The sequence below is a fragment of the Pteropus vampyrus genome, unplaced genomic scaffold, assembly GCF_000151845.1.
Source record: "Pteropus vampyrus isolate Shadow unplaced genomic scaffold, Pvam_2.0 Scaffold359, whole genome shotgun sequence".
Taxonomy (NCBI): domain Eukaryota; kingdom Metazoa; phylum Chordata; class Mammalia; order Chiroptera; family Pteropodidae; genus Pteropus; species Pteropus vampyrus.
Genome location: NW_011889140.1, coordinates 661718 through 686009, shown reverse-complemented (window position 1 = coordinate 686009; position 24292 = coordinate 661718). Strand labels below are relative to the sequence as shown.

The 24292-nt window shown below is 36.5% G+C and overlaps 1 protein-coding gene across 5 annotated transcripts in view; it reads left to right on the top strand.

Moving 5' to 3' along the window:
• LOC111731293 (serine/arginine repetitive matrix protein 1-like) overlaps window positions 1–24292 on the top strand; it is a 461631-nt gene that overhangs the window by 321694 nt on the left and 115645 nt on the right. The gene's annotated exons all lie outside the window — the stretch shown is intronic.

Here is a 24292-nt window from a genome sequence, read left to right as displayed (position 1 = left end):
AAACCTTCTTTAAAAAGAAAGAAAAGGAAATATAAGAATAATTATATGTATGAGTGGCTCGTATTTGGCAAATTTCCCTTCAAACCAAATGATCCGTCCATGCCTTGATTATTAGCATGGAAAAGAAACGGAATGACTCTCCATTTGATTTGAGCTGCAACACTGCTTATCTGCTGATTAAACAACTGCTTCTTTCTGATTTATCACTTTAGTGTTACAGTTAGTATAAATGACTGGTTTGCAAAACACTGAAACACAATTATAAATAGGCTGACCAGTTTACAGAAGTGCCAGTGTAAGCAACAGCACAGGTCTTCAGTTTATCACCATTTGCTTTGATAAAGCATCATTCATTTCATTTATCACTTGATCCCTTTCAATTATTTTATGGGAGGGTGTTTAATCAGCATTATCTATCTCAAATTGTATTTTTTCGAAAGCTTTTAAGAAACTCCTAACAAGGGCACAATTACTGTTCTCATTTAAAGAAACATCTAGCCCCACAAGACAGAGGTTCATGTTCTGATTGCCCTTTAAAAAAGTGAATTATTAGGGGATATAAAGATTAATTTTCACTCTCATGTGGCTTCCTACTCGATGTGTGTGCGTATGTGTGTGTTAACCGAAATGGCACTCACTAAAATGAATGAACTAATGGAATGCAACTTTCTAATTGACCTAATCATTAAAAAATGCATGGTTATAGAAAGATTCTTTGACCTTTTTGTTAATATTGCAAATGAAGAGTCAGGAATTGTGGGATCTTTTATGAATCCATGAGGTCACCGTGGATCGTAGGTTATCCACCTTGCAAAGTTATCCACAGCTGGGAGAAGAGACACCGTTGCTGTCTTTATCTCTTACTGGCCAGCCACCCAGTCACTTTTCCATGTCCTCTGAACACCAGGAACAGTAATAATTATCATGTTTTAGGTGATCGAAAAAATCTGAGATTCTTGTATAAAATGACTATTTTTGCAATTTTTCTTTTCGTGATGGTATTCTAACAAGGCACACTCCTCCTTGTACATTGACCTTCATATGGCACGGTGCTTTTTTTTTTTTTTTTGCCTTTCATGTGGCGGCGGCAATGTGAAAAACACTGATGAAAAACAAAGAGGTGACATGAGAAGATGGGAGTGGGACTCCGTAAAATCAGGTTCTGATCTAAGTTGTGGCACTCAGGAGTTGGACAGCCTGAATAGCTTCCAAATCTCTGTGAAGTAAGGACATATGGGCAGAGAGTTGTCTATTCTAGTAACTTTGAAATCGTTTTTGTCATATTCATGTTCAAATATAAAAATAATACACGCAAATACACCAGAGGCTTTTCTAAAATGTTAGATATATTAGCTCATTTAATTTTCACATCAACACTCCGCTGTAGGTACTACCATGATATTAAGCGGATGCAGAACCGGAATTACACAGTCAGTAAATGGCAGAACCTGGACGCCAATCCAGACTGCCCATTTTTTAGGATTCATATGCTTATTCACTACATCATAATGTACTGTATCTAACCTGCCTTTCAATATCAATTCTGACCTGTAAAATTTTTTCCTTTTTTATTTTAATTAATTGACTTCAAAGGAAACCTGTGTCCCAGTCATAAGAGGAAAAACCAATATCATCATCATAAGCAGGAAATTATTATAACCTCTAATTATTATAATCTCTAATTATAGCAGAGGAGACAGACTGATTTGCTTCGGCTTTTAGAGTGGTTTCATTACTCATTGGGAAGGCAATTTCAGTGTTCCATTTTCTAGTCCAGGGCTCCGTTCACCATACCCTTGACCATCTTTTCTTGTTATTAGGTCATCAGCCTGCTGGCTCCCCCATGGAGCCTCTCTATTTACCAGAAATTCCAAATCTCCTACTATTAATTTCATTTCCTATATCTATTTCTCTGTCTCTCTGTCTCTGGAAGCATTATTACTCATTTTCTATTTTGTATACCTTCTCATTTTCTATTCTATATGCCTTCCCAAGCATTCTTTTCTGCTCTCAGTGAAGTTTGGGGCGATTTCTACAGCCAGAATCCCGAGGGTACTAAGATGTCAATATGAATCACTGGAGCCTGTCTCCCTCCTTCTCCCTTGCATGGTGTCTCCCTCCCTCCCTCCCTCCCTCCCTCCCTCTCTCTCTCCCTCTCTTTCTCTCTCTCTCTCTTTCTCTCTCCCAATCACTAGTATCCTGGGAGTGAGACACCTCTTCCCTAGTTCTAGATGAATTTCCTGGCCTTTTTTCTTCTTCCTTCCCATCTCTTTTTCCTTTCCCGTCTTCCTAGACTTTCTGTCACTCAGGGTGATTATGCAATGGTAAGGAACATAAATGCCAAGATGAAGATGTTTTATCCTGTACCACCGAAAACTACCCCATAAACTACAGGCAGCACACAACCTACACTTTTGGAAGTGCTAGAACAGTCAACGTATATGGTCCTCTTCAGTTTTAAAAATGTCATCTAAAAGGGGCCAGGTCAGCCACCTGCTCCCTAATAATCACATTAAGACTTCAGTGCAACTAGAACCAGTCGAGAGATCACTTTCTGTCCTGAATCTAATTAGCTGTATTGCGGGAGCCTCTGAAATCACACTGTCTCCCCTAATGTGGCTGTAAACTCCCTCGGCAACATTTACACAGAACAGGGGGATTCTGCGTGTCTGCAGGAAAAGAAGGGGGCTTGCGAAAAGAGGTCGGCACTGACTCGAACAGGCTAATGGCCTAATGTAACAGAACCCGGGCAGTTTAGTAAAGTTAATGTCACAGAAACACAAAGTTAATATGCTGTGCTACACTTAAAGGGAGCAATGCATAACATTTGAAAAAGTTTTTGATCACGGAAGAGCACCACCTCAAGCAATAGCAGAGCAGGAAGCTGAGGTTTGAGGACTGGAAAATTGAACCTTATGGACTAAAAGATGGAGGCGAATGTGTTTGGGGAAATTTTTCATGAGTCCTTGAGTTTTGAGTAATAGTAATAATAGAATCCAGAGACTCCATGAAAATATACGAATCAGTATTATCCTTCATACAGTATAATAGGAAATGAGATAACTATGAGCTGCCCAGCTATACATATATATATATGCATGTATGTATATATACACATATATATATATGCGTGTGTGTGTGTGTATATATATATATATGTATACACACACACACACACACACACACACACACCATCTAAAATACTTCCAACGCCATTCTTTTAACCTTTTGATAGTTGAGAGGGAAAAAATTCTAGGAGTTAAACCCTGAGAATGGGGACCACTGACTGTTGGAAAGTGGCACATTACACAGTGGAGTCATTAGCTATAGTAAGATATGGCAAAGAGAGAGTGATTTATGTAACAGCTAAAGTGGAACGATTTGAAATCCAGTGCCAGACGTAAAAAAGAAAAGTACATTTCTCAACAAATTCTCCCGTGTTTATAGCTTCAGCCACATCCACATTACAGTGATGAATTAGAGCTACATTTTTCATTTGCTTGATGAGTTGAGCACTTGTCCTTCTAGATCTTATTATGTCAAGTTGTATTACCATTGCACTCTCTGCCAGAGTGGGGTAAAGAGATGGTTAGTATCACCAAAAAAAAAAAAAAATTAAAAATAACCAATCCAGTTGCAAAGCTGCACCTCCATTCCATTCTGAAATCCGCTCTCTAGTTCCAACATGTCATAAAAAGACTCCAAATGGAACTGTATGAATGTCGCGTTCTCTCCTGATCTCATCCACCATGGGGCATGGGGCTATAATATATACACCATGTACTATGGGTAGGCAGAGAAGAGACCTCTTGAGTCTGCTTTGGCTCCCAAGTGGTATGGAAAAAACTCAGAAGTTCCCCTTTAACCTATGGGGTAGGGGAAAGTGAGGAGTAAGGTGTTAGACCTTCCACAAAGGCAGCCAAGGATAGGCAGAGGATGACCTCCACAGGGATTGTGGGGTGCACAATGCCTAAGCCAGAGACCAGAAAGAAAATGTAGCTCAAGCCTTCAGGGCCAGGAAGACTTGGGTTGGAATTCAAAGGAGAACCCAAGGCACTGGCTACGTAAGACAAGAGAAAATACAGACTTCAGGCTGTCAGCTACAGACCTTAGTCAAGACTTGAGTATATGGTGCCAGTAGAGCAGTTACCACAAGGCAAACAGGGGCCACCATGGAAAAGGCCAGAGGTGAACAATGAAACAGCCTAAGGTTCCAGTGCTCGAATGCCAGGCACCTCTTCAGCATGAGGGCCTGGGTGTACCGCCATCCCAGATCACATCATGGGGGGAGAGGGATGAAGGAAAACATCTGAAAGACCGAACATTACCCAAACGTATTAAGTTGCCTGAATGAAATAGTTTAAACTAGAAGAGATGGTTTAATGTCTTTCTCCCCTCTCTCAAGCCCTAGCATCTAATCTGTCATGAGGAGGATTAATAGGTCGGTTCTAGAAAAAAAGCTATATATTTTTTTGCACCTCTGATTAGTAATCTGTAAATTTGTGGCCTCATTTGCTTTTCCTTCTTTCCTTCCTTGACTTCTTTTCTCCATCCTTTATAAAAATAAACACTCAGTGCATTCCTCTTATGTCTGATACTTTCAAACATGCTTGGAATGAAAAGACAACAACTATAGGTAGAAAAATAAATAAATCATTATGTTATACTGTGATAAATGCATTATACATATGTAAGGAAGTTGTTGTAGGTGAAGTGACTGGAAGAACTAGTTTTCTCTATGTGAACAAGAACTTGGAAGTTTGTTTATGATTTTGTGAGCCAAATAATAGTCTTTACAGACGACATTGTTTTCTATGTAGAAGATCCTAAAGAAGTGACTTTAGAGATGTCACAGAGTACAAAGACAATATATGGATGTCAGTCTGTCATACCTGTATACCAGAAATGAACATTTAGATTTCTTTGTTTGAAAAACAATCTCATTTACAGTAAAACCCAAAACAATGAAGTAACTGACCAAATATGTGCAAGACCTGTGTGCTGAAAGCTACAGACTACTAATGTAAGAAATCAAAGATGTGTACAAATGGTGACATGTCATTTTCATAGATTGAAAGATTCAATAGTGTGAAGAGTCAGTGCTCCCCTGTTCAATCTCTAGATTCAAATCAATTGTAATCAAAATACCAACAAGCTTCTTTGAAGATAATAAGTCAATTCTAAAATTTATATGGAAAGACAAAGGAACTGGAATAGTCAAAATAATTCTCAAAGGAAGAGTAAAGTCAAGGGACTCACACATCTCGGAGGCACACCTGCCATTGTTGCCTCATTTTAAGATTTGCTGTAAGGTACAGTGATCAAAACCGTATAGTTTTGGCAAAAGGGTAAGCATGTCTGTGAAACAAAAGAGCCCAGAAATAATCCCACATAAATAAAGTCAACTGATTTTTGACAAAAGTGCGCAAGCAAGTCGGTGGAGGAAGGAGAATCCTCCTAACAGCTGGTGGTGGAGCAGTTAGATATCCACATGCAGAACAATAAACCGTGACAGCTCTCACACGCATGCAAAAATTAACTCAAAATCGACTACAGACCTAAATATACAGCATAAAACTATAAAACTTCTAGAAAAATTCATAGAATAAAAGTCTGTGTGGCTTGGGTTTGGTGAACTTTTAGGTTCTACTCCAAAACACAAGCCATGAAAAAATTGACAAAGTGGACCGTGTCACCATTTAAACTGTTACTCTTTGAAAGATGCTATTAAGAGAATGAAAAGAAAAGCCGCAAACAGGGAGACATTACAGTTGACCTTTGAGCAGAGTGGGGGTCAGGGGGCCAGTTCACCTGCACAGTGGAAAATCCACGCACAACTTAGGTCTGCCCTTCGCATATGCAGGTTTCTAACCACTAGTTGACCTTGAACAACTCGGCTTGAAATGCACAGATCCACGTATAAATGGACCCATACACTTCAAACCCACATAGTTCAAGAATTAATTGTATTTCCAAATCAGATTACATTTGAGGGACACGTAACTAGAATATATAAAGAACCCTTAAAACTCAACAAGAAATAAACAACCAGTCAATAAAAAGTACAAATCTGAACAGACATTTATTTCACCAAGGAAAATATATGGATGGCAAATAAGCATATGAAAAGATGCTCTGCATCATTAACCTTCGAAGAAGTATAAATTAAAACCATAAGATACTACTACACGCTTATCAGACTGGCTAAATATTTTTCATACAAATTATATATAAAGTGTATATACATCATGATGTTTTGAAATACATATAGTGTCATGATTACTAGTCAATCTAATTAACATATCCATCTCCTCACACAGTTATCCTTGTGTGTGTGTGTGGGTGTGGCAAGAGCAACTAAAATTCACTCTCGGCACATTTCCAGGATACGATGCGGCATGATTAACTATCGTCCCCATGCTGTCCATCAGATCTCTGGACTTACTCACCCTGCGTCACTGCCACTCAGCACCCCTTTGACTGACATCATCCCGTTTCCCCACCTCCTGCCCATGGTAACCACCGCTCTGCTCCTGTGTATTCAACTTTGTTAGCTCCTACTAGTAAGCGAGATTGCACAGGTCCCTTCTTCTGTGTCTGGCTGATTTCACTTAGCATAATATCCTCCCAGTTCATACATGTTGTTGCAAATGACAGGACCTCTTTCTTTTCTGAAGCTGAATAATATCCCTGTGTGTGTGTGTGTGTGTGTGTGTGTGTGTGTGTGTGTGTGTGTATCACAGTTTACTTATCCTAGAATGGCGAAATTTTTTTAAAGAGATTGACAGTATCACATGCTAGTGAGAATACAGAGAATTAAAAATACTTCTTCGTTGCTGTTAGAAGGGAAACTAATGCAGCCACATTGGAAAACATTTTGGCAGTTTCTTGTAAGGTTCAATATACATTTACCTCATGACCCAGCAGTCCTACTCCTAGGTATTTACCTAAGTGAAATGAAAACTTATGTTCACACAAGAACCTATGTATGAAGTTTGATAACAGCATTATTCATAATCGCAAAAAACTGGAGACAACCCAGGTGCCCTTCAGCAAGTGAATAGATAAATAAACTGTGGTGCATTCATTGGCTGGAACGCAACTCAACAATAAAAAGGAAAAGAAAACTCTGATTCATGCAACCACGTGGTGACTCTTAGCATGTTTTTCTAAGTAAAATAAGCCAGACTCCCAAGGTGTGCGATTCCATTTATATGACATTCTAGAAATGGCAAAACTTAAGGGACGGAAACAGTCATAACAGCTTCATCTTATGATGACATATTGGACTGTTTTTCCTGTTCTCTCAACCTAGAGGATTTGGATCCCGCGTAGGACCAGGTCCCGGAACTTATTACTGAGGACACTTGACTGCTCTGACCCAGTCTCTCAAAGATACACTAGCCTCCAGCAGTCATCTGAGTTTGTATATACCCTTGAGGCACATATTCCATAGCTAGCCTCATTCTACTTATTACTGAAGCTTCTTTTCTAGGAAAGCACAAACCAATTTTTATAATAATATATTTTTTTTATAAAGGCCAACATCTGGCCTTTTCAGTATTACCATAATCATTTTCCTTCTTTTGGTGTAGAATATATTCTTCACCGGAACAGTACAAGCAGTAGACCTGTAAAATCTCAGATGGGAGGAAAAATATCAGAGAAAAGACCAAGTGCAAACTAATAAAACATAAAACACTTGTATCATAAAAAACTGGAAAAGTATCATTAGTGTTGCAAATTATTGAAAGAGTAATTGTCCCCAAGATGTTAAGGTACTCGCTACATCTTTCTTGCAGAGGACTGACATATTGCAGTAAGGAGATAAAACTGTCAGCCCTCAGATGTTGGGGGGTGGGGAGGTGGGGTGGGTAAAGATTTGAACCTGAGATTAAACTAGCTGTACAAACAAGTTCAATGACAGTACAATGAAAATTGGATTGTGGATGTTTTGGATGTGTACGTGATACAAGCATTTGAATGCATAGCACAGGCGACCTTGGATTGCTTTATTGGGAGGAAAAGATTAAAATTTTCCTCTCAAATACTGCCATTAGTTACTTTTCAAATAGAAAGGGCCCAGTGACTGTGTATGTTCCTGGATTACATACTTATTAAAGTGATGCTCTGATCAGACATCTGATCAGACCAACATCATACGGATGTAGAAGTTTCTGAGCAGTTTAAGAAATATTGAAGCATGCTGAGACAAGGTCATCAGGGAACTTGCCAGATCTTCCACTTTAAAGGCAGTCATGACATAAAATCATACTCTCAGAGAACAGTGTCATCCAAACCACTCACACGCCAGCTCAGGGCATGAGGAGGTGAACCTCCTGGGCTGATTTGGTGGCTTAATAAAGGAGCCTAGGACAGAATTGCATTTAAATTTAATTGTACTGGAATATCCTTTTGAGAAGAAAGGCCAAATTTTGAGGACAATTACATCTCGATCCTGGTTTTTCTCAAGCCCTAAGCCATTTCCTAATTGTAAATTAGGCAAGTAATTTTTCTGACTTCTGCTTAAATGCAAGTCAGTTTTTCATTAATTTTTACTAAACTGAAAGGATTTATATGTTACCACGAAAAGTAGCCTTCTTATTCTAAATATCATATGTACGTATATCATGTATTTCTGATATATATGTATTCACTTAGTTCACAAATATCTGTGGCACTAGCATTGAGCAAGTCCCCATGATATTTCAAATTGCATTATGTGACTGTGCTGGTGATGGCTTGTGTACCATTGTTTTATAAACTAAGATGGTTTATTTTGCCTTTAAGCCTTTCTTCCACATTGAATTATCTTAGGAATACACTAAATAGAAATTATTAATATTTACACACGGCTTTTTGTCTTACATCAAACTTTCACATGTATTTTTGTCTTTGAATTCTCTTGTTATCACCAAGAAGTTTAATGTTATTTTTATTATGGATGAGTAAACTAAGGTTTCCAGAAATAATTTGCCCCAAATCACTTGGTCACTAGCAGTAGGGCTGGGATGCAAGCCCCGATTGACTGATTCTAGAGTCCAGGCTTTTTCCAGTATGTCAAACTGGAAGTTGGTTTTATGTAAGGAAAGAGGCGATGTCTGATCTAAGCCATCTTGTCTCAAAAGTCATTTGATAACCAGTAGCCTCAATAGTAAGTGAAGCCCCATTAGGTGATGTTAGAATAGAGCAAAATGACCTTGAAGGAAAGATGATACATTCCACTTTGGGCACATGAACTATTTAAGAGGAGATGTTCACTTGACATCGAACGTATGTATGAGTCTAGAGCACTAAAGATAAATCTGGGCTGCCCATAAGGATTTTGAAAACACTGGTTACAGATGGTAATCGAAGCCATTGTAGAGAAGAGACCTCTCTAAACAAGGGGATTTCTATGGTTTGAATTACGACATGAACAACGTTCAGATGAATGTCAGTTCTACTTTTAGCTCTATTACTATTATGTCAGAGGAGGAAAAAAAGAAGGAAAACAATGCTGCATTCTTGAAGTACTACCCAGTGAGCAAGAAAAAGTTTTTTCTGGTTTACTACATACGACATAGTGATAAAACATGACATTTAGGCTTAAGAACTTTAAATAGTCCCTCGGGTTATGTTCAGGGCACAGAACAGCTGTAAGTGTAATTAAATAAAGCTAATTTAAATAAATTAGATTAACCCGGAAATCACTCAAAGTTTGCATTCATCCAAGTTTTTTATGTAAGAAGTTGTCAATGCTGTTTCTCCAAACTACATATTTTAGAAAATGGTTGGCTCTGGAGTAAGAAGTACATTTTAAAGTAAGAAAAATGGAAAGTTTTTTCCTTCAGATTTCATATTGAAGATGTAATTTTACTAGTATTTTATACAGATGAAATTGCAAGAGAATGTTTGCAATATAATTGTAATCGAAGGCACAAAGAAAGACAGTGAAATACAAGTTTAGTTGCTTTTAGTTTCTTTTACTGTGTAAGTTATAAGCGCAACACATGCATCTTAGAAAAAATATTACTCTTCTTTTTGGTAGAAGCTACCTTTTGAACACACTTTCACATCAGTATGTACATGAGCAACTATATTCAAGAAATTGGTCAGTCATTGTATTTGTTCCTAGGCTTGAAAAGGGGATGTTGCTTTAGCAAAGCTAAGAATTTTTAGAGTAAAAATGAACCTATAACTAGCTTTAATGTTCCTGGCTGCGGGAACATTCTAATGTAATCATCAAGGGCTATGAAATTGTTTTCATCAAAAAGCGATAAGTACTGTTTCTGGGAACTAAGGTGAATTAAGATATGACCTTTTTAAATATTGCCTTTCTTGACACACTCTCTCCTAGATACTTGTTTTCAGTTTTCAGGAATGGAAGTGCATTGATCCTGTTTTTAGAGATCAGTCATAGGGGTAAACAGAAGACTCTGTGATTTATGATCAAACTTGCTGATAGTTCCTTGGAGGGATCCACCATTCCCAGGTCGAGAACTGAGGAACGGGGGGTCCAACGTGACGGGAAACTGCCCCACTCAATCCCCATCTCACAAAGGAAAGCAACTGAAAAGTGAAATTTATTAGAGCCCAATATAAAAACATCTAATATCAGGCCAATCCTTAATAAACAGATTTTTCTGTCTGGCTTTAGGTATGACTAATCACCTTGTCTCCTTTCTTTGTAAGATGGTTTTAGGGCAAGGGTTTAAAAATAGGCACTTATATCTGAATACGGAAAGACCGTCTTAGGCTGTTTAACTTAATTCTGTTCTAGAACCAATGGTCAGGGTCAAACTTAAGGAACAGAATAGCTTTAAGAAAAAATTTTTCAAAGAGTCGAGTGGACTATCATCAGCTTTCGGTGTGATTTCATGGCAGGCATGCAAAAAGAAAATATTGTGTGCTGCATCTTTGTTAGTTATATGAAGTGTCATCGGTATAAACTAAAGCAAATACAACAATGACCCATAATACATTAATCAAAACCTCTGTTTCCTGAATACAAGTCATCCAAATTGACCTTTATAAAAAGATCTTTATTTTAGAAAGGATACATCACATTTACTGAAGAATTATATGCTGGTGTGTCAGAAAGCTGACTATTTTACTTGATTTGAATAAAATTTATATACCTATGTAATATAAGTTTATATATTTATATATAATACAAATCAAATGCTTTATATATGTAATAGAAATCAGGACATATATATGCTTTAGATGTCTATGTCAAAAGTCATATCTACATAAGACTGACCCTGGGCATTTGATTTGTATCAAATAAAGATGTTTTGCAAAGCTCAGAATTATTCGATTAGTTTTGCTTTTATAAAAAATCAGAACATAAAGCACTTATTTTGCTACTCTCTTCAAATTCCTCTCAATGTGAATGGAAATTTGATTTTTTTCCCCCTTAAAATAGTTCCAACATTCTTCTAATTCTTTCCTGAGTTGTAATTTGCCCACTAAACTATAAAGCAAAGAATATCTTTTATCCACATTCCTTTGTGTTGAGAGCTAATTCTGTTTTCTCAGTGTTGTTTGGGGCAAGTAAAATGTACTTATAGAATCAAACTGTTTACTATTGACTAAGGGAAATACAACAATAATTATTTCACATTCCCATTTTGAAGATATTTGAGCCCATACTTTATTGGACACTTTTAGCCTAGCGTTCTTTCATTAATTTGCATGTAATCAATCCTTGTGCCTCTGATAAATCTCCCTGGGAATTGGTTCTATACCTCTTGTGAATATAATACTACATTTGGGGGGAGATTTAATGACAGTTTCATTAATTATCTACAAATTAACCATATGCCATGATAAACAGACCAATAAGCATCAAAGTCAATGTTTGAAAGTTTTTTTAAATGGTTAATCAATGAACGAATTCTAACTATAATCCTTTACATCTAAGATACATGTTTCATCTTTTCTCTAAATGTGAAGTAATTTTACAACCACATTTATACACTGATCAACATAAAAAATTACTAATTTACAAGCAAACTATATTCCTTTCAAGAAAACAAAGCCCTTTAAGGTAAAAGGCTTTTTTATTGTTTTTGTCAGGATTTTACTAAACTTCAAAATACATTTTAAACTAGTATACCTCATCTAGTTAACTTATTCGATTAAGTCCTGTCAGAACAATGTCATGGTCTTGGGTTCAATCAGTACATAGATCAACCAGCTCTGCATTAAGAAAAATGTTATCACAAGAATTTCATTTCCAAAAATAGGAAAAAGAAATGTCTAGCCCCCACAATTAAAAAAAAAATTAACAGTTATGGATAAAGTTTTTTAAAATGTCTTAAATTTATTGATAAGCTGGCAGGAAAGTAAGACGGTTTCAGGCCAAAAAAATCTGTGGTATGGTTGGGACCCTTTAATGTGATTGGCTTTTGCCTCTGCTCTTCTGCCTAAGATAAATTGTTACTTCAGTTTTCCAGGACTCCAGTGACATAGGGCATAAGAAACAAAATCCAAGGGCCACCAAGAGCACTAAGTCTAATAGATACTCCTCCTTGAAAACTAGGTCTTCCCAAAAGGTCCCTTCGTTAGAGCAAACCAGAAATCAATCCATCTCCTGAAAGAATTCTCACAGAGAGTAAACTTACCTCAGACTAGATGCGAAGCAGAGGTAGGAAGGGTAACCACTGAATACATAGAACTGAAAGGTGGCCATTAGGATGGTTGATAGCTGAAATTCACATAACTTTAGATCCCAGATAATCTCAAGGCAAAGTTTAAAGTAATCTTGGGCACCTGTGTCCCCAGCCACCTAAAAAAGCCAAATGCAAATTCTCTCTAGAGAAGTTTACTTTCTTACAGGAAATGCTGTTGCTTATCCACAATGCTAGTACAGTTATATGATTTTTTTATAGTTAACGTTCTTTCTGATGGAGCCAGTATGTCTTTAGATTGTTTGATATCCATGCCATGCCAGTTGTCACATATTTTTAATAACCCTCTTGGAACTAGCATCTTTTTTGATTTCATAGTGCCCATATCATAGCAGTTGCTAAACATCTTTAACTACAACTCTGATCTTAGCTGTAAAGAATGCTAACAACAACAACAACAAAAATCCAAAATGTATGAAGAGTGAAACAGACTGTAAAGAATGCTCAAGCAGAATTTGAAAAAAAAAAGAAAATAAAATATAGTCATTGAAATTTAAATTCATTTGAATGATTTAACAACAGATTAAACATAGCAAAAGAGAAATAGAAGGCTGGAAGTTAGATTTGAAGAAGTTATCCAGAATTGACAAAATTATGAAGAGATGAAAAATAGGAAAGATTAAGAGAAATCGATGCTAGAGGGAAAATATTAACAAATATGAAGCTGGTTTATTAAAAAGATTAATAAAAAATGATGCCAGCAATGCTCGTCAAGAAAATTAAAGAAGGCAAAGGTAAACCATAACAATATGAAAAAGGAAAACATAACTATGGTTTCTGCAGACATTTTAAAAGGTAATAATTTGATATAGGTAATTTTATGCCAAAATTATAAAAACTTAATTGAAATGATAAAGTTCTTAATATATATTATACAAACAAGCTCAAGAAGAAATGAAAGAAAGACTATGATCAAACATTTTTTCACAAAGTAAAGTTCAAGTCTAGATGTCTTCACTTAGGCAAGTTCCACCAAACATTCATCAAATAAATAATTTTAATTGTAAACAAGCTGTTTCAAAGTATAGAAAAGAGAAGGTCACTCCTTGTTTCATGTTATTAAGCTTGAATAACTATAATCCCAAAATCTGACAATAACAATATAAAAAGACCGCCTACAAATTTAAGTGGCAAAGAAATATATAAAGAATTCGTACAAATCACTGAGCAAAATGTGAATGACTATATGGAAATGGACTGTCTCATGGTTGCCCAAATTCTAACAACATTTAAGGAAGAATTAATACCAATTCTTCTCAAACTCTTCCAAAAAATAGAAGAGGAGGGAACACTTCCAAACTAATTTTACAGCATTATTCTGATACAAAACCAAATTAGGCCACTACTAGAAAAGAAAATGACAGGCCAGTATTCCTGATGTGCATAGATGCAAAAATCTTCAGTTAAAATATTAGCAAACTGAATTCAACAACACATTAAAAGAATTACACGCAATGATCAAATGGGATTTATTCCAGGGCTGCGAAGATGGTTCAGCACCTCGTAATCAATGTGATACCAAATTAACAAAATGAAGGATTACAATCATGATCATCTCAACAGCTGCAGAGAAAGTATTTAACATTTCAACATCCATTCATGATAAAAAGTCTCAATAAACTGTGTCTAGAGGGAACATATGTCAGTATTATAAAGTTCATATATGATTGGCCCACAGCTAACATACTCCATGATAAAAAACTGAAAGATTTTCTTCCAAGATCAGGAACAAGACAAGGATGCCACTTTTATTCAGTATAGAACTGGAAGTCCTAGCCTGAGCATTTAAGCAAGAAAAAGAAAGAAAAACCATTCCAATAGAAAGAGAAGTAAAACTCACTATTTATAGATAACGTATTATATATAGAAAATCCTTAAGACTCCACCAGAAAAACTGTTAGCACTAATAAGCATTCAGTAAAGTTGCAGGATAGAAAATAAACAATCTTTTGTGTTTCTACACGCTAATAACACACCATCAGTGAGAGAAATTAAAAGAACCCCATTTACAATTTCATGAAATATAATAAAATACCAAGGAATAAATTTAACCAAGACAGAAGATCTATACACTGAAAACTATAAAACATTGATGAAAGAAATTGAAGAAGACATCAGTAAATGAGAAGTATTCCATGCTTATGGATTGGAATAGTTAATTTTGTTAAAATGTCCGTACTATCAAAAGCAATCTACGGATGCAGTGCAATCCCTGTCACAATTCCCCTGGCATTTTTTTCACGGAAATAGTACACACAATCCTAAAATTTGTGTGGAACCAGAAAACACCCTGAATAGTGAAAGCAACCTTGAGAATGAACAAAGGTGAAGTGATCCTGTTTCCTGATTTCAGTATGTTACACAGAGATAATAGTCAAAGCCGTAAGCCTTTACCATAAAAATAGACATATTGGTTGATAGAACAGAATAGAGAGCCCAGAAGTAAAACCACACATATATGGTCAATTACAACAAAGGAGCCAAGAATATACAATAGGGAAAGGACCGTCTCTTCAATAAATGTGTTGGGAAAACTGGATGGCCACATGCAAAACAAAAAAACAAACAAACAAAGAAAACTGGACCCCTGTCTTACTGCATACACAAATATTAATTAGCTCAGCATGGATTAAAGACTTGAATATATAAAACTCCTAGAAGAAAACATAGTAGGCGCTAAGCTCCTTGACAGCAGTCTTGGTGATGATTTTTTTTTTTTTAATCTGACACCGAAAGCAAAGGCAACAAAAGCAAAAATAAGCAAGTAGGACTACATCACACTAAAAAGCTTCTGCACAGGAAAGAAAATCATCAACAAAAAAGGCATTCTATCAAATGGGAGAAAATATTCACACATCATATATTTGTTAAAGGGTTAATCTCCAAAATATATATAGAATTCATAGGCACAATAGCAAAAATCAATTCAAAAATGAGCAGATCTGAATAGACACGTTTTTCCAAATAAGATCTACATGAAAAGAGGCTTAGCGTTACCAATTATGAGGGAAATGCATATCACAACCAAAATAAATTATCACCTCACACCTGTGATAAACCCTGGGCAGTCCCCTCAAAGACATGAGTCTCCATATGATTTATTCTCTGTATCTAGTGAGCCATCATACTGGGTCCCAGCTCTCAGAATAACCAGTTTGGTTAGTTTAATGCCGGATATGAACTGCAGCAGTACCTAACAAAGATGGTGCCCCTTTCTCCCACAATACGGTCATTCAGTTTATTATAGCTCATCCCTCCAAGTGCAAATCTGAGAATTACCCACAGTGGTAGGTGGTTTCTCAGAGTGCTAACTGACATAATGTTTGGGTGAGTCCCTGACAGGCCCCAATACTCACCTTTTTCCGCCTCTGTCATTTATCTGACTAATGTGTTGTTAATTGGGTTTTACTAATATCTTCTCACTTCTTTCTTGGGATGCTTTCTTCTAAGTAGGATTTCTCTTTCTCTTATAAAAGGATTTTCAAATTAGCCTTCTGTGTAGTCTTCTGTTATATTGAGGTTGCTGTTTCAATGAAATCTAGGTGGCCATTAGAATTACTATGTTCTACTTGGCATCTTACCCAGAAATCTCTCCTGTTAAACTCAACACTAGTGTTGAACATCACCTTCAGACCCTTACTGCTGCTTTTTCTTCTCTTTTTCCTTTTTTTTTTTAACCTTCTGAACAGACTCAAATTTTACCAGAGACTTAAAAGCAAAAGTATGACACCCTCAGAAACTAAGAGACTTGAACCTCATTAGTTAAATGAATTGCTACAGTAATTATGCAAGACCTAGAAATCGTATTCATGCATTTCATTCATGCAACAAATATTTATTCAATACCAACTATTCAAGTTTCATGATAGACATTGGGGAAAATTTTTTTTTTTTTCTTTAGCTATATGGCCTCTTCCCTCAAAAAGTCTTGTGGGATAAATAGCAATTAAACACGCAGTTATAATTTAGTGTATTATGAACAGGAAAAGATGTGATGGGAACCCCTAAATGGTGTTGTTATAACGTGGATTGGAAGAGATTTCTCATTGGACTTGATAATTGAATTTTAAAAAAAGTAAAGGGGCCGCTAACTAATTAGGGCTGGGAAGAGAAATTTTTTTTGCAGCCAAATCAGCATTTGCTGTATTACCATTCAGCACCTATATTTATACTCCTCCATGAGCACCCCCCAACAGCATGCATATCTACATCACCCACAATGAGCATCACCATTCAGAGACCCTTATCTATGTCTTCCCATCATTGAGTGCAACAGGCTCTACCCTGATAAGTCAGTCAAAAGATTTTTTTTAAAAAGATGGCAAGTTTTCTTAGCCCCCAGAGTGACAAGTAGAAATATAACAAAATTTGAAGAAAATGATCCTCTTGCAGCCATCTCCTATTTATTTTTATTTCTAGTGTCACTGTAACTGGGAGCATAGTGGGGAAGAGCTTCAAAATCAGATGAGCAGCTCGCACTTGACTCATCTCTACAGAAACTTCTACAACCCAGGGAAACAAGCTCTGGCTGTCACTTATAGCAAGATAAATCCATAGTTGTTCTTGGCTTTTGTAAATCCTCAAAACAGTGATGCCATGGGTCATGACCTAGGCAAGTATGTGCTCAGCGGACTCTCATGAATGAAATGACACTTCACTTGAGCTGTGGAAAGTAAGTTTTAAAAGGTAGAGGAAAGAGAGATGGAATCGGATAAAACCTTGACTTGTTCAGGAAAGAATGAAGAAAGGAACACGAATAGAAGGAAGGATTCACAACAGTGAGGACTGCAGCTAGAAACATGAGTCAGTGCCAAACTGGAGAGGATATTAATTGTTGCATGGAGAGTTTGAATTTTATCTTTTTTGAAAATATTTGGGTCTTTGAGAACGATAACATTTTATTTTAAAAATAAAATTTAGGGAAGATTAATATGACATGTGTGCATAGAGTGGCTAATTTAATAAAAATGACATAGCATGAGCATTTGATGTGTCGATCACTGCCCCATTCCACTTTCTCCTCCCTTGGTCCAGCAACACTGTACTGTCCAGTTTCATCTCCACTTATTTTTTTTTTTCATCCTTTTTTCCCTCTCAGATTTCTTAGTGACGTCTCTTCCTTTCATTGATTCTTTATTCATCATCTATTCATTTAAGACAGATCTTGTCTGCTGTGAGCCAGATACTACGCGTGGTTTGGGGGTTAGAAGAATGAAGAAAATAATCATGGTTCCTCACTGCTCAGAGTTATATATAACATTGTTCAGGCTTTGATCCTTTTCTTATCTAATTCCACCCTCTGACCTGCAGTCCCACACATTCCTGTGACTTTAACGACCCCTGTTCGTATCCCCTGTATGATCTTTTCTAAGCTTCAGACTTCAATTTCAACTTGTCAGCCATGTCTCTCCTGAATACCTTGCAGATGCCCAAACTGTGCTTGTCCCAAACCAAACTCATTGTCTGATCAATGCTCTACACACCAGACCCTTGTCATCCAGAGATCTCTATTTTAGTTAAAACCACCACAAACCATCCAAGTAATACAAGGTAGAAAACCTGATTAATTCATCTTTAGTCTTCTCATAAGCAAATGATCTCCAGTCCAGTAGATAACAGCACCACAAAAAGCTCTGGAATTAGCTCTGTCTTCTTCATTGTCCTTGATGCTACTTGAAGGTTTTGCCACCTCAGATTAGGTTATTCAGAGACATTGTTTTCCTTGCCTAAGATTTCTCACTAGCTCCAACTCATACCCATATATTCCTTCATACAATTACAAACATAAACACAATTCTGCTTGCCACTCCCCTGTGTAAAACATTCTTTGCCACCCTGCTGGTTATGAAGATTCAAACACATTCAAAATCTGAGTCCAACGGACCTTCCTCAACTCTTCTCCAGCTACTCCCCTCTATTTCCCAGCCATACCCCTGTACACTTATATGCCTTCATCTTTGTTCTGCTTGGAGAACCTGTTTAATCTCTCAAACGCAGAAATGTTCCTCAATCCCATCCCTAGACAGCATGAAACCTACCTCTCACTAGGTACCTGTTCTTCTCTCCTAATGTGTATTAGGAAGTAATGAGGTTTTGTGAAAAGGGCAGTGAGCTTTGGAGTTAGAGAAACTTGGAGTTAGTTCAAATCATGGTCTCACATTTTAAAGGGAACTTAAGCAAGTTATTTAACCTCTCAGAGCCTCAGTTTCTCAAACAAAGACAGTGATACTGTGAAAATAAAACAATGTGTGTAAAGTGCAGAAGTTTGTTTTTAAAAGATTAAATTGTATTATATTTTGCATATGTGTATGAAACTCCAGTATATAGATCTCATACTTATCTCTGTACCCTTAGCACATGCACACGATAGGTGCTCAGTAACATTTTAAATAAATAAAAAATTAAGCTTTCATCTTATTAAGAAAAAAACATTTGCAATGGTAAGGTAATAAAAATAATAAGGATTTTTCTAAACAACAAACATCCTGTTTGCACGTCCTTTGGAGAAATCTTTGAAAAGTATTATTTATAGATTTTAGCTCCATCTAAAAATAAGTTAAGTATATAACTGTTAACTTTCAGTGTGTACTTCCTCTTTTCCACTCCTTTACTTAGCCGTAATAATATAGATGTTCCAAACTCTACCCATAACGATATAAATTCTGTGTGCTAAAATTGTAGTGGAATTGGCCCACATTTATTTATCTGATTTTGGTAGGACATAAAGAAGATATTATAAAGGCTTCTTAAAGAACATCGTTTGCAGTGGGTCTTGGTTCAGATAAAAAATATCAGGTCTCTACTTCCCAGAACTAAATAAAAACCTGTGCAAACAACTCTCTATTCACAAGGTCAGATTAAAGCAGCTCCTGTCAAAATCAAAACATTGTACTGTGAGCAACCGTGACTTTGAAAACAACCCTGATAAGTTCGTGTTTGACTGACTTTTTTGTTTGTTCGTTTATTCCACGTAGCAAGGATGATTTCATTCATTCATTCATTCATTCACTTTCTATTGTGTGGCTCCATGTATTAAAAACTTCATAAATGTACTAATATACATGTGCATGACACACAGTTTGTATTTTCCATCAATGTCTAAAGTTGAATTTAACTTCTTTGATAACTCTCTAATCTTTTATTTTTCCTCTTTATATAAATAAAATCATTTAAGCCCACAGATGTAAAGAATGTTGACCCTCTCTTGTGTAGTCACAGATGGTTGACTCCTTCATAATCTGATTTGAGTGATCTCATATGGTGCTGTGAAATGCTAACCAGCATGTGTGTTTACTTTAATATTACCTTCTGGAAAGTAGAAACGCCAGCCTACAGAAAAAGTCCCTACGGATATCATTTGCTAATTGATCCTCCTTAGGTACAAGACTATTTGTGAATAACATATTTATTCAACATATATGTTTTAACCTTTTTTTCCAGGTACAACATGTGAGGAAACAATATTGAGCAAAAAAAGATAGTCTCTACTTTCACAGTGTTTGTGGAGAAACATCCATCAAATCCTCACATTCAAAAAGATGTAAAACTGTTAGCATGACAAGTGCTGTGAGGGATTCAGATATGGCCCCGTGGTCCTGTTTAAGAGGCCCGGGTGTCTAAGAAGGAAATATGACTAATCCGGGAGGATAGTGAGAGGCTTCCTCATGGAAGCATTGATCGATTAGAGCTATGAACATTGTATAACTAAGCTGGACTAATTTTAGGGAAGAGAGGCAGAAACTCCAGTGATGGGAAATAGCCTTTTCCACAACTCCATAAAATACTCCTGCTGGTGTTGGAGATGGATGGTTTTAAAACATGTGAGTTATGATTTATATCTGCTTATACTGAATGTACTTAATGACATTCAAAAAACATTGATCTGATACAGGCTAGTTGTATTCAGTGAAAGGATAGCCCTTGCTGGAAAAGGAACAAAAGCAAATAGTGGAAGAAACATTGGCTTTGACATGAAACACTTACTAGCCGAATGACCTTGAGGATGTTGTTGACCTTCTCTGAGTTCCACTCCACAGCTTTATGTGGGGCACTGAATGAATGAGACAGCATGTGTACAGTATCAGGCACTCGGTAAATGTAACTTTCCCTAAAGAGTCATGTATTTAAACGATCCTGCTATCCTAAGGGATGATGCCCCTTTGTGTTTTGTCGTTTCCATATTGTTAACGATCTTGAATTAATTAGTTTGGCAGATCATCATGTGTGATAATTATTTAGTGTGAACAGATTAATTTCTTCATGCTGTTCCACCTTCACATGTTTAAATAGTTCTATTCCTCATTTTCCTACTTTAGGGGCCTTTTATGTATATCCTTACTATCAATTAAAATATGAAAATATATAATCCCTTTATTTTTGCCCTTTTTTTAAAGTTTTGTTTCCTCACAGAAAATACTTAGTGACCAAGGACTTAGTCTTATACCTCATCATAGCCAAACTGGCTAGCAGAATGTCCCCCCTAATAACAGGCTCATGAGAACGACAGACTAGATAAGTCAAAAAGTTTTCTTATATCCAACCCCTGCACTGGTCTCAGTGGTTTCAATATGGTATCTTTAAAACTAGATGTGAAAGAGTGTCACATGTCATAGCCATTTATATCAACGTAGAAATAGACTATTGTTTATTGAAAAAAAAAAAAAGAAAAAGAAATATAGATATAGGAAATTTGAACCGAGAACAAAGTGTATATAAGTTTGAGATAGGCCTGGAGGAGCATTGATGAAGTAAAAGTCTATGTGTTAACTCAATCTTCATTAAGATAACTTACAGTGATTTCTGATTTTGTTTTTACCTTAGATATGAAGGTTGCCATTCATATTATAAGTAATTACATGCTTTTAGCAAAATTGATACTTTAAAGCTTACTGAAGTTATTTATTAGGGTTCAAAAATGAGATACTTCATAAACGTAATTTGTTCTACAAACTCTAACTCTACAACTGTAGGTAAACTATTACCCTACCAAATACATTGATTTGGGGCCCTTGAAATTAAGAAGTCTTTAATTCAGCCCTAAAGCATAAAAAATTTCTAATATTGTGGGTTCTAAAACTCAGTGGCTAAAAAACTGGCATCCAATTAAAAATAGAACTTTGCCTTTGGGATTCCTGAAAAAGAAAATAATAGAATATGACATTATGTGGGTTATTGGACAGATGTCATGAATTTCTGTAGGTGGCCACTTAATACCACCATGCCAGAAAGGCCTTCTGTTTACATGAATTGTTGACTAGCAAAGTTAACTCCTTTTATTGTGAGAGCGATTTCAAGCTGGGGGTTATTTTTCCCACTAAAAGAGTGGAAGAATGATAGATGAAGTTTCCCATACTTAACCGTGTTGCCTTTAGAATGTAAACCATTGTCATCATACCTGCAAACTGTGTAACTGCCCATATTCTTATCACGCATCAACTGATGAGACTTAGTGAATAATTATTAATCATCAGAGTCATGATCGGACAGGGTTCACTCCTGCTTTGAGAGTGGAAGTTACCATGTAACAGGTAGACGTGCATGCTCTGTCTACCATACCCATGCATGCGACTCAGCCCACAGTGTACGTGGAAACAGAATGCCAGTGCGTGATGCAACCAAGACGATTAAAGAGAGCGGCAGTTATGCTTCCCCGGATGATGGGATTGCTCTGTCATTCTATGCAAAAATAACTTATAACGTAGTTTATCTAAAGAGTGGTGCATATTGGGTGGATTTCTCACATTGTCATCACCGAAATGCCCAACACTGCCTGACTCAGTTATGTCTACATTAGAGGAGTTATTGGTTTGATGGGATGTCTCACCATGATTTCAAGTAGAGCTATATGAGTGTGTTTCTTTGTAGTTCAAATGCTTGATGTTCTGGAACCTTTGGACACAAGGAACAGACCCTCTAGTAGAAGCTTTCAACTTTATTTTGCAACTTTATTTCTCATTTCATCTGAATCTCTTAAATAAATAAGCCCTGCACCACTGTGGATTTATAATCAAATTTTTTCATCTCTCCCCTTATTTCCAAGGCGAGTTCCTTCCCTAAAGAGTATGTTATTTGATTTCACACATATTTTTAGATCAAAATGCACTTGATCTCCCATGGATCTTGATGCAATGATTATACCTTGCTCTCTCTTTAATCTTAGATCTCTCTCTCTTTACTGATACCTTCCACAGTGTCTGCATACATGCACAATTTTCTGCTTATCTTAAAAATATTTTGAAGTTTCTTCCTCTTGTTAACTTCCTTACGATTCTTTTAGTCGATCTCAAATTCGTAATTTTTATCCACTACTCACATTTTCTCAATATCCGTTACTTAGTAGGTCTTTGTAATTCTGCTTCCCTGCTTCACATCAAATTAAATGACCTCTTCTTAGTGACTTCTCTATGGGTTTTGATATTTTCGATCATCGTCTCATTCTTGAATGTTCTCCACATTTTATTTCCATGGCTATGCACATTACTGAGTCTCCTCCTATTTGCATCTCTTTTTTTGCCCTATAATTGTGAAAAATCCCTACAGTTCAGTTCTTGGATATCCTCTACCTTCGATCCTGTCCCTAGGTGTACAAAAGGATAAACTACTCCATCCTCATTGCTTCAGCCGTTTTCTCCTTAAGGATGACTCTCAAAATTTTTAAGTTTATCATAAGTAAACCTCTCTTCTGAGATTTAGACCTTTATCTCCAACATATGTACGCTTTTTCTTTTGCTTAGTTCCAAGCCCGGTATGCAAATATTCATTTTATAGGCTGGCACATGATCGATATTCAGTAATTTTTTTGTTAAATATAAATAAATGAATAAATCCTGAGACGTCCAGATGTTTCCATCCAGATTCCATTGTTTTTTCTTTAGAGTTTTTTTTATTGTTAATCACCTTTTTAGTTCCCATTATCAGCCTTCTACTTCTTACATTCAGTATTTTATGTAAATACTAAGATATCTCCTATAAAGTTCCTCTGACTCTTCTAAACTGTAAATTTAATTATATCACTTCCATACTGATAAATCGCCATGCCTCCCACTACTTAGATGACTTAGCCTGGCACATACAGTCTCCCTAGTATGAACGCACAGTTCAAGCTCAATTAAATTGTTTACGCATTTATACATTTGTTAGGCATGCTGAACTGTCTTCTACAAGTGTTGCAACCACACTCCCCTAAAAAACCTGTCTCCCCAAAAGAAATGAACTATGAAGCCATAAAAAACAAACATGGAGGACCTTGAGAAGCACATTACTAAGTGAAAGAAGCCTATCCGAAACGGCCGCATACAGTATGATTCCAATTATATGACATTCTGGACACGGCAAAACTGTGGAGACGGGGACAAGATCAGTGGTTGCCAGGGATTTGGAGGAGGGAAAGATGAATAGGCAGAACACAGGATTTTTAGGGCAGTGAAACTATTCTGTCTGATAATGGCAGATACGTGTCGTTACACATTTTTCAAAACCCATGGAATGCACAAGAATGAACTCTAATGTAAACTGTCGACTTTGGTGATAATAATGCATTTATGGAGTTTACCGTAACAAAGGGACCTCTCTGGTGTAGGATGCGGTCAGTGGGGTGTCTGTGCATGTGTAGGGGC